The following is a 13177-nucleotide window of genomic DNA, read 5'->3' on the forward strand; positions in this document are numbered from 1 at the left end:
ATGGCTGCTCGAAGTTGGAAAAAATCTTCATGAAAGAGGCATCACAGATGACATTATATTAATCAGATGTAAGTTCAGAAAATTAGTCGACAATCACCGCTTTACACAGCATCCAAGCACTACCACCAACAAAACCTGGTCAGAAGATGAAAGATTTTGGGAGAAGGAAAAGGAAACGACATCAGCTAAATAAGTTCAATCGCACTCCTTAGTCGGGCATGAGAAAGAAAGAAAGAAAGAAAAAGAAAGAAAGAAAGAAAGAAAGAAAGAAAGAAAGAAAGAAAGAATGAATGAATGAATGAATGAATGAATGAATAATAATAATAATAAATGGAAATACCTGGGAGAAATTCTCACTCCCAATTGAAATGAAAATTAGGCATTAAAAGAGAGGGTGAAGAGAATGGAGATGGCTTTCAGACTACAGTACACCACGACAACGACAAGTCCAAGTCCATCCCCATTCAAGTCAAATTAAGACATTACTGCACAGTGGTCAGAACGAAGTGCCTTTATGGAGCGGAAACACTGACAAAAAAAAGTTTCTTCGAAATAATTGGGTCCAAAAAAGTCGCAAAAATGACCAACACATTTTCCGTTTGAGATGGAACCACAAAATTTATAAAACCATTAAAAAAATTACGACTACGATAAGAAAAAGAAGACTGGCCTTTTATGGACACATTAAAAGGATTAATCAAGAGATGTTGGCCAACAAAACACTCCTTCTAAAAGAAAGTGGAAAACACAGCCCGGGTGGCTTATACAAGTCCACAAAACCTAGCAGAAGTGGGTGTCAATAGGAAGAGATACAGGACAGAACACTTAGTAAAAAGTTCGCGGGAGAGAGGGATGTACCCGGAAAGCCACTGGCCAAGCCACGGAACATCTCGGCGGAAGAGAAAGGAGAAGCCAAAAACTTAAGGATCGTTGGCGAGAGTGCAAATAGAAGGATATTAGTCTGCGTGACAGAAGGGAAGGTAGATTATGCAAACGTGAGGCACTGATCGCCGTATCGATGAATGAACGAATAAATCTACTTCTGTTCCGTGAGGGATGGGGCAAGAGTTTCTACAATTCAGGACACTATTCCCGATATTCGCGTTACAAATGAATTCCAGTCTATCCTTACTTGAATCACCGGTTACAGCAGAGGCCGTGGTGGAAATTGCCAAGCAAAAGCTAACAGAATTAATAAGGTTGTATGACGGTCTACTACTGATAAATTCTTACATGGCACACTCATTGAAGAAATGTCTCTTCATTGCAAAACTTAATTACTTCCTGAGGACCGAACCTCTATGGTTATTTGCTTCGTCCCTTGCTCAGGCTGATGATTTGACAAGAAGTCGCGTTGAGTCTCTATTCAGGTGGTGGTGGTGGTGATTATTGTTGTAAGAGGAAGTACAACTGAGCAACCATCCTCTATATAACACTAATCAGATTAAAAAAATAGAAGGGGTCCGACACTTCGAAAAATGAAGGTATCGGCCAAAGGAAGATAAGGGACACGAAGGGTGTGAAAATGAAAGACTCCCTAGGCCTCCATACGTATTACCGTCGGGGTCGAAAAGAATAAGAGTTGACCAAGAGAGGTCGGATAGGATAGACGAAAGTGAGGAGCCTGGCACAAGTAAGTGGAAGCAATGCCAGGACTCACTTGGTCGCCAACCCGCGCTCCAAAGTTCAGATCCCCTGCGGCCACGTTTAGTCGCCTCTTACGACAGGCAGGGGATGCCGTGGGTGTTATTCTACCGCCCCCACCACCAGAGGGAAGTCTCTATTCAATATACAATTTGAGGAATGTAATCCTGGCGTGTTTACCATTAAAATTTAGAACACTTGCATTTCGTAGGCTAACTGATATTTCCATTCCCGCTTTTCTTGCTGCTGCCTATGGATTGTCCGATTTTATCAAGACTCTGTTCTCTAATTACGATTATAATGTCGAGATATGGTACATGACCGAAAATTAATTTGAACCCTCCAACTTTCTTGGATTCACAAAGAAGTTGGAATACGATAAATACCCATCAAATTTTTGATTCTGGCATGACCATCAGACACCGATCGAGCTCCCCATCTCGCTCTTGAGGAAAAGGAAGCAGACTCGTAGCTTCATTTCTTCCATCGGCCAATTTGTACACATGTATCGATAATACATAATTTAAAATCGCAGCCGCTTACCTCTTGGTTGCAAGATATGCCAGTCACCACCCAAAGAGCTACGAAACCGAGCTCGATAGCTGCAGTCGCTTAAGTGCAGCCAGTATCCAGTATTCGGGAGATAGTAGGTTCGAACCCCACTGTCGGCAGCCCTGAAGATGATTTTCCGTGGTTTCCCATTTTCACACCAGGCAAATGGTGGGGCTGTACCTCAATTAAGGCCACGGCCGTTTCCTTCTCACTCCTAGCCCTTTCCTGTCCCATCGTCCCCACAAGACCTATCTGCGTCGGTGCGACGTAAAGCAAGTTGCAAAAAAAAAAAAAAAAAAAAAAAAACAGAGGTACGAAAACGTTAGAAGTAAGGTACGTATATCATTTACCAGATTGTTCATGACTGCCTACTTCGATATTGCGTTGCCCGGTAACAAGCGTGCGTCAACACGTCCAGAATGAATTGTCTAGTGATGCGCTATCGTACGCTGTGTAATACAGCTCGCGTTAAGGCTCTCAAAACGCATGTAAAAACATTCCTCTATTTAAAAAAAAATACTAGTCCGATGTTTAAAATATTTTAATTGGTTATTTTTAAAACCCTTAAGTCACTCATTTCGTCATTGTCATGTTATGAGAGAAAATGAAAGCTCAAGTATGAAGGATGAGTTCTCCACCTAATCAATACTTTATTTTACATAGTGTCAATAATTTACATAAAAACAGTACCGGTTTCGACCCGTAAATAGGTCATCTTCAGCTGTTAGAGAACTTACTTAATAGCGACTGTACAGAATAAACAATACTAAAATTAAAACTAAACAAGAATGCCATTAAATAAACATGATACCACTATTCTAAAATTACTTAATATTAGCATATATACATATGGTACAGTTTTGGGGTTAAGGGTGTTATTTTCAAATATTACATATATTGAGTCTGGAATCGGATACAGTTCATGGAGTTGATCAAGGATCAATGGTATTCAGATGTCAAGTTGTCTGTGTTAAAGCCACTAAACTAATAGATTATAGAAAATGAAAGCTGCAACATAGATGCATGATTCTATGCATAAATCCCGCCCTTTTTATAAATAGAGTGAATGTGAGGAAACTGGGAATTTTTGGTCTGGTTTTGAAGCTCTCTAAATCATTTATTTGCGGGCTTTCTCAATGTAACTCTTGTTGAGTACAAATCCTGGTGGCCTCCACTGTTCAAGAAGTCTGTCCTTCCCATTGAATTTCATGGGAACGGGATGCCTCTAGATAAGAAACTAACATTTCAGGTGTCACAGTATAATAATTTTAGGGAGCACTTCGGTATAATACTAGCCAGTACATTGATGGTGTGGTAAGCTACAAGCTCAGGCTTCTTAACATCACTCCCAGTGCAATTGTGATGCCAGAAAAAAAGAGCGTGCAAACAGAATATTCAAATTAATATAAAGAAAATGGAATATTTGAATAAATGGAAGGATGAATACTGAATAAAGGGCAAATTCAAAGATTCTGGAGAACCGAGAGAGATTGGTTAAACAGGATGTCCGTTTGAACATTATTTCTACGGTGTGTACTTTCATACAAACGAAATTTTCGTAAATTATTGGCAATTTTTTTACTAACTGACACGTGAATAATTTTCTAGATGAATAATGTAATTCAACATATTATTGTAAGAAACATGATAAAAATATCTTCATTAGTTTTTTAAATCCCGTAAGTCATGAGCTTTTAAACCAGACTAGGAACACTTTTAATATTTATACAAATGAATTTTATACCTCTATGGCATTCTCAATCAATATTTGAATTACAGAATTAATGAAAGCATATAAAAGTTCTCTAGGTAATTAATTATTCAGTTTTCTTATTTTCCCACAATTTTCAATTCTTGATTAACGGGGTTTTAAAAATAACCGATTCATTACATCTTCAAACACTTAACAATTTGAACTCCTATGCTAGCTTATTAATTAGTGCAGTTATGTTTTAAAAATCAAGTTTTTATCGATATCCTGGTTGTTAATCATCCCACAGAAAAACTAGAACATTTTTAAGAACCCCTCACCACCATTAAAAAATATGAAAACAACGGATTGGTAGTTATTGGGCTATGACAATATATGCGAGTAACCTTGTAAATTTCACTCCTTTGGCTTATTTTCCTGAGCACTAGGAATTGTTCAGTGAAATAACAGATCTAAATATTCCATACTTCAAACAGCATAGCTCTCACTGATACGGATACAATAATTTGGCAGTTTTAACATTTAAACTCCCATGAAAGTAAGTAATTTCTGGCAGTCTCATGTTCAGGATGTAAAACTTATTTCGCCACTCCAGATAATGTGAGTGAGAAAGTGCAAATGAATTATTGGACAACATAAAAGCAAAGATTTATTCGAAAAGTGAATTATATTGGTAACAATATTTCATCCTACAAGTCATCCTACCACAACAAAATGTTCTTATGCTCTTGAATTCTAGCTGAAACTAGCCTTATTAAAGCCTTCTTTATTAGTTCTCAGTCACCATCCTCTAACTGGTAATAATGAACTAGAGGAATGGGGCCAGATGAGAAACTCCAGTCCGACACGCATCTTATCGCCAACTTTATTAACTCGCTGGCAGTTTGTTATCGGGCCATCGAACCAGGAAATCGCAATGAAATATCTGTTTGCTCAGCGTAAAATTGCTAAAGCAGTGCACCTTAATACATCATCTTGACTTATTGTTATTGGTTTTTAGACCGAGGTCGTTGATCAATATAATATGCATCTTCTGATACAGTCAACAGTATCCTTCATAGAAGTAAACGGAATATTGAACAGTGTACATTTTTACTAATTCCTTGTTTGATTTCGTCACCAACTCATCATTAAGACCCCTGAAGTCTGAATTTACATCCACAGGTTTGGAAAATCTTAAATAACAGAACACTTCAACGTAGTTCAGATTCACGAAGAAACTGAAGTTCCTTGTGATGGTCACATCAGCAAGCCTGTTCAACAGATAACCGAATTTTAAAAACATCTGTTTAGGGCAGAGCTTTCAACCACCGAGCCGTAAGATAATCCCCTAATTTTTTTCATTTCACTCTTCTAAGATTTTTTACGTATTATTATTTTATAGGAGAACAATATTCGTGACTGTGTCTAACAGCGAAGACCCAGGTCATTTCGACTCCAAATTCTATGTAAATAACATCTGGGTAGCCAATGTCCGTAACTAGGCCACGTATTTCGGTATGATAGGGAATTTTCAAGGCTAGTGCCATCCCCTTGGTCGTAAGCGCCCAAGACTTATAACCTCAAATAGAACAGTGTTTTTTTTTTTTTTTTTTTTTTTTACAGTTTGAGTTACGTCGCACCGACACAGATAGTTCTTATGGCGACGATAGGCTAGGAAAGGGCTACCAGTAGCAAGGAAGCGGCCGTGGCCTTAATTAAGATACAGCCCTAGCATTTACCTGGTGTGAAAATGGGAAACAACGGAAAACCATCTTCAGAGCTGCCGAGAGTGAGGTTCGAACTCACTCAAATAGAAAGTTACGCTACTCTCGTGATCCCATTTATATTCAAACTATTTGAACTCATTTACTGCACAATATCTATAAAAATAATTCCACACGTAACCAATGTGTTTTCAATTCAATAGACCCTGTTAATAAAAACAGTATTTTTAGATTAGCCTATATTTCGATTAATTTGTTGTATCCCCATTATTAATCAACATCTACTCGTGAGCTGTAATTAAGGCACTAGCATATACAGAACTGGGAATGAAGGTCAACGGAGAACTAATACGCATGCTCATATATTCAGATGACACAGTACTTTTTGCCAGAAGAACTGAAAACCTACAACTATACTTTTTTTTTGCTAGGGGCTTCACGTCGCACCGACACAGATAGGTCTTACGGCGATGGGATAGAAAAGACCTAGGAGTTGGAAGGAATCGGCCGTGGCCTTAATTAAGGTACAGCCCCAGCATTAGCCTGGTGTGAAAATGGGAAACCACGGAAAACCATCTTCAGGGCTACCGATAGTGGGATTCGAACCTACTATCTCCCGGATGCAAGCTCACAGCCGCGCGCCCCTACGCGCACGGCCAACTCGCCCGGTACAACTATACTTAAACACGCTCAGTATAGCTGGGGAAGAAATGGGTCTCACAAACGAAACTAATGGTTTTCCAGACAAGGAAGAGATAAAGCTATTCTGAAACTGAAAGGTCAACAAATCCTATAAGTTTAAATACCTTGACTGTTGGATATCAGATTATTTAAACCAAGATATCAAAGGTAAGACCCGTAAAGTAGGGCCCCCATATTGCGTCCCGTTAGCAGATTTGGACTGGTAGAAATTCAGGAATATTGTGGACAAGGCTAGAATATATTACTGATGTCCGCCTCTGTGGTGTACTGGTTAGCGTGATTAGCTGCCACCCCCGGAGGCCCGGGTTCGATTCCCGGCTCTGCCACGAAATTTGAAAAGTGGTACGAGGGCTGGAACGGGGTCCACTCAGCCTCGGGAGGTCAACTGAATAGAGGTGGGTTCGATTCCCACCTCAGCCATCCTGGAAGTGGTTTTCCGTGGTTTCCCACTTCTCCTCCAGGCGAATGCCGGGATGGTACCTAACTTAAGGCCACGGCCGCTTCCTTCCCTCTTCCTTGCCTATCCCTTCCAATCTTCCCATCCCTACACAAGGCCCCTGTTCAGCATAGCAGGTGAGGCCGCCTGGGCGAGGTACTGGTCATACTCCCCAGTTGTATCCCCCGACCAAGAGTCTGATGCTCCAGGACACTGCCCTTGAGGCGGTAGAGGTGGGATCCCTCGCTAAGTCCGAGGGAAAAACCGAACCTGGAGGGTAAACAGATGATGATGATGATATATTACTGATTATATTCCCCTCTTATGGGCAAGTTACAATGAAATGTCAATATTTGACATAAACTCTACAAAAACTAAACCTCCAAAAATTTGTTCGTAATTTCTTCCCCACCAAATTAATGAAAAGTACAGTTAATTTTAAATATATTTTTCTTTTCTAACCTTACGAAACACTTTCCCTGTAATTAAGTACTTGAAAACCATCTATAAAAATGTTTTCTTGGTATTTTATTGAACATAGTCTTTCAGCAGTGCTCGTAGGATGTTAATCGCTTTACTATATGTTTGTAACCCATTATCTTGTCCCTCACTACCTTAATAGCCTTTTCTACGGTCTCCTTATCCCACTGCTTGTACTTTCCCATCTGAAAATAATAATAAACTTCATAAATAACAAATAAAATGAAGGGGACGAAATTACGAACATTCCCTGATTTATTATAATAGTCACTACAGTAACTCACGCCAACCACCCCACTGTAGCGATTACACGCCAGGAACTACACCGCACGACTGAAATACAATCCACTATTTCACTCACACATCAGTACTCACTCTAGGAATAACAGTCTCTTAATTTGAATGCTGCACTAACTCAGTTCAATATGAAAAATGAATCCTCCTTGTACATGGAAACTAAACGTGGTGCACACAACCAACTCTCACGACAAGACAACGGGATGAGGCTATGCGTATGCGCGCGGCTAACCATTAAGTACCAACCGTGCAAACTGGAAATCCCTTGGGGGACGAAATTAGGTGCGGGGACGAAATTTGGCCTTATAGAAATCGTAAGTTTAGCATTCAAGGAAATGAAGGGTTTACTGTGTGATGAAGCCTTAAATTTAAAACTGAGGCAGCGCATTGTTAAATGTTATGTTTGGTCAATTTTGCTTTATGGAGCTGAAGCTCGGAATTTGGAAATGACAGCCATAAAACGGCCGGTAGCTCTGAAAAATGTTGTTGATGATGATGATGATGCTTATTGCCTAAAGGGGCCTAAAAGTCTCCTGGATAGAGCATGTCTCTAATGTTCAGACATTGCAGACAGCTAAGTCTAAAAGAGAGTTGCTGCCCACCATCAAATCCAGAAAAATAACGCGGTGAAAGATATGCAGCACTGCATCTCATTTTAAAAGGCAGTATTGAAGGAGGAAGAGAAAGAGCTTCATGTCTCAAGAACATTTGAGACTGGACCGGAATAAGAACCACCCAACAACTCTGCCATGTTATAACTCTGTCATCAAATCAAATCAAATCAGTCCGTACTGATCTGCATTTAGGGCAGTCGCCCAGGTGGCAGTTTCCCTATCTGTTCTTTTCCTAGCCTTTCCTTAAATCACTGCAAAGAAATTGGAAATTTATTGAACATCCCCCTTGGTAAGTTATTCCAATCCCTAACTCCCCTTCCTATAAACAAATATTTGCCCCAATTTGTCCTCTTGAATTCCAATTTTATCTTCATATTGTGATCTTTCCTACTTTAAAAAACACCACTCACACTTATTCGTCTAATGATGTCATTCCACGCCATATCTCCACCGACAGCACGGTACATACCACTCAGTCGAGCAGCTCGTCTCCTTTCTCCCAGTTCTTCCCAGCCCAAACTTTGCAATATTTTTTAAACGCTACTCTTTTGTCGGAAATTACCCAGAAAAATCAAGCTGCTGTTCTTTGGATTTTTTCCAGTTCTTGAATCAAGTAATCATGGTCAGTGTCCCATACACTGGAACCATACTCTAGTTGGGGTCTTACCAGAGACTTATATGCCCTCTCCTTTACATCCTTACTACAACTCCTAAATACCCTCATAACCATGTGCAGAGATCTGTACCCTTTACTTACAATCATATTTATGTGATCACACCAATGCAGATCTTTCCTTATATTAAGACCTAGGTACTTACAATGATCCCATAAAGGGAACTTTCAACCCATCAACGCAGTAATTAAAACAGATGACTTTTCCTATTTGTGAAACTCACAACTTGCCTTATAATCTCGTTTATCATCACACCATTGCCTACTGTCCATCTCACAATATTATCGAGGTCATTTTGCAGTTGCTCACAATCTTGTAACATAGTTATTACTCTGTACAGAATAACATCATCTGCAAAAGGCCTTATCTCTGACTCCACTTCTTTACACATATATCATTTATATATATTATTGCCCCCATTATTGCCTAGCTAAGCCCAGCCAGTGAGCGAGAGATCCCAAGGTTCATTGGCTACTGTTTTCTAGAGGAATTTAAGGGAAAAGAAGGGTTGATGACCAAGCCAGGGGAAAAAAAGATTAAGACAACACTCTGACATTTATTAACACAAGCAGATCACACATGAAAATGTTCTTACTGATATTACTTTTTTTTACATTGAACTTTCATAATATCCATTTCTTCCTCAGTTTTTGAGAGACACGTATTTCTTAACCTCCAGCCTTACTGTTCTGTAACGAAAATCAAAGAAAAATTAGGCTTACCGCCTTTTAAAAATCAAAATATTCGGCTGAAATAATTCAAAACTTAACAAAGAGGTTCACAAAATAACTAGATAACTGTCTTGCTAATGTTTTTACAATAAAGTAGTTAAAGGCTTCATGACTTTAAAGTAACCTCAACACGTGGTTTAATCTGAATTCTACTAAGTTTTATCATTTAAAGTATTTAACATTGGTCAATAACACCAGTATAAGCTTTAATAGAAAATCGAAATTAATTTCAAAAACTTCAAAATTAATTAATTATTATTCTTATTATTATTATCAATCTCTCTCCTTATTTAATTAACACGTTCTTCACCATCACACGATCGTGTTTCTCACTGCATCATTCACATAGCGATTGTCATTTACATTCCAAAATAATTATTCCCCAATTAATTATTGTGACTCATTATTACAAGAATTCAAAGTAATTATGCAGCTAGTGAACATCTACTTCTGATCTTTGCATGGCATTTACGTTTCAAATTAATTTTAAAATATTTCAAAATTCAAATATAAATGTGTTAGAAAAACTTTGTTATCCACGTGTGAGCTAGTTAAATAATAGTTTACTTTACAAATCGATTGCCTTTGTGAAAATAACGAGATGTTCTTTCCTTTTAAATCACGTTCATCAATAAAATAAATCTTTTACTAGTCTACCTCGACCTAAACTTATCAAATTTTCCCTTAAGGGCACGAAAATTACTTCTTAAGGTAGCACACAACGATGAATGTAATCTGCGTCGCCACAAGTACACGACCAGATCAAGTTAAATAGAACAAACATGATACAAGAAAAATACACATATTTACACACACACACACACTCATTCATTCATACTGGGAAACACGTATTTTATATACATTATTTACATCGAATCCTGTTCCTGCAAGTTTACTCTTGATTTTTAAGAATGGTCAGGTCACGTCATATCCAGTAGGAGATAATTTGTGTATAGAAATTATTTTTATCATTAATGGTGACTAGTGATCGACTTGGGTAGGAATATGCTTCTCACAACGATGGATATTCATATAACTTTTGAAATTATAATTGAAGATTCCAATAAAATCCGTAATCACTACTAGCACATGGGTTACCAGTTGAAACTATCGCGTCCGTGAGCCTCAATCGCATTATTATTATTCCCTATCCGTGAAATACACACGCAACACGTGCTCCATTAATTATAATTTATCTTGCGCTCCCAATAACACAAGAACAAGTCAATCATCATAAATAAATCATCCAATCGCTCAATTACATAATAAATATCATATTCCAGACACTTCATGAACAGAGCACATTCAATCTCACATATAAGGAATCTACTGTAAAGTTATGGCTCACGAGCGTTTAATTCTCATTTGCCCGATCTTTAGTCATTTTTATTATTACTCAAGTGATTATTACATCTACCAATCCTCGTGAAATATCATAAAATTAGATGACTCTATCCTAAGGAATACAAGTGATCTTGAAAAGACACTAGGTTCGACCCTATCTCACAAAATGTACACGTAAATTCAAGTCCGATAAATTTCAACATTACAAAAAAATAGATTTATCGCGTGGTCTGAGATTTTTAGATATTTAGCTCATAAGCACGGGAAATCATTCAAAGACAGACTACATGTCTACTCTAACAGGATCAAAATTTCATTCACACACGTGACTCGTCTACCACGACACCTTAAGAAATGGAAAAATGAAATGTTTCTAACTACAACAAAACTAATAGATCTACGATTTAAAGAAGAAAGACCTCTAGTTTTACAAAAGATGAGACAGAAATTAAATTAAATGGTACTCACGTTTTAGATGAGGTTCAATCCCAGGTAGCAGTCAATCATTCCAGCATTTCCCAGGCCACTTTCCTTCCAATGACCAGAGACGCCTCACATTTTAGAGATCCATGGAGACTCGGTAGTCGAGGTCCCTCGATAAAGTTGAGTTGCAGATGATTGCAGAATTATCCATGTTGATGTGCTGCGGCTTTCAAGACGACTTCTGTTGAGTTCCGGACGTAAGCTGTAACTGAGATGGCAAGAGTAAATATTGGCGCAAACACACGCAGAATATTGATTATTCTTCTAGATAGCCACACTTAACTTGGATTTTGAGATGATTTTTACTCCGTAGGAGCTAGCTAATTATTTCACTAAATTGTGGCAGAACGGGCGTCTGCTTGCACTGAAAAGTTATTTCCTAACGTGGTCGTAGCGTCGCACAGCAGAATAGCAAGTACAGAGTGCAGAGAGTGCAGAGTATTCAGAGAGTAGAGTAGAGTAGAGAGTGATTTACTCGGAACAAGGCTTTTTATATTCTCGGCTTGGGAGGCGTGTACTCCAACGAGAACGATAATTGGTCGTTAGGTCTCCTTTAATTGGCTCAGACTATTCTGGAATCAGGCTGTCTGTCGTTCACGCGTGGCAGGGTAGTGCATGGACATGTCATGCGATTTGCCTTGGCCTTGTCGAAGCTCAATCAATACATCGCCCCTCTGAATGGCGACCAAAACTGGTTCTGAGCTCGCCACACTACTTCCCAAATGACAAATTACAGCTCCAGGTAGACAATAAAACTTTTAATATCCACTTGTTGGAAATATACTAGATATCGCCAAATTTGACGGGGACAATATATATATATATATATATATACTAGCAAGATACCCGTGCTTCGCTACGGTATTACACTGAAATTTATAATTGAATGCTTATTGTTTTAGATATATAATCCACCGAAATTCGCGATCTGCCTCGTTTTCTGCGAGAATCCACCAAAATTCCCGATCTGACTCGTTTTCTATTAGATTACGGCACGTTTCCTCCCATTTTTCAATCTTCCTTTCCAGCAATCGATTTCGTACTTCCCGGGCTAGGCTCAGGTATTCCTCCCGGTCAGTTGAGTCCGTAAATCTTTGCCATTTTTTCCTATAATAATTTTAATATGTATAAAATCCTTCAGGAGATCCGGCGTGGTGTCATATTGGGTGCTTTGGCGGCACTGAACCCGCGGCCGGACTGCATTCTTAGTCATTACTCGTCCAGGAGCCGTTTCCAGCGCGGTCCGCACATTTGACGACGGTCCGGAACATTATTATTATTATTATTATTATTATTATTATCATTATTATTATTATTATTATTATTATTATTATTATTATTATTATTATTATTATTATTATTATTATTGTACCGGGTGGTACACCTCCACGCCGCTAATTCAGACCTTGCGCCAGTTGAAACTCCTCTTCAGGAGGAAGTCTGAACATTATCTACTGTGTTCATTCTCTTGTAAATTTTGAAGTTTCTGAACTGGGTCGTTTTCGATGTATTTTTGTTTTGCCTGTAGTAAGAAGTGTGAACATTCTCTTCCAGATGGCACTACTGAAGGACTACAGTTATGCACCCTAGTGCGAAGTGAAAGAACTGTGTTTTTGGAGAAATTTTGAATTCATGAGTTTGTTCTTTGTTAAATTTCTTTCAGTTATTGTTTAAGTTGGCAATATTAACCCTTTCTTTCCGCCAGTTTTGAATTCGACCAATAAGGAATTTTTGTAATTAATTTTCCACCAATAATGTGTTTCTTCTTCATCTAGTGTAGGGGTTTTCGTGGTTAGCCAATAA

The sequence above is a fragment of the Anabrus simplex genome, chromosome 1 (genome assembly GCF_040414725.1).
Source record: "Anabrus simplex isolate iqAnaSimp1 chromosome 1, ASM4041472v1, whole genome shotgun sequence".
Lineage (NCBI taxonomy): Eukaryota > Metazoa > Arthropoda > Insecta > Orthoptera > Tettigoniidae > Anabrus > Anabrus simplex.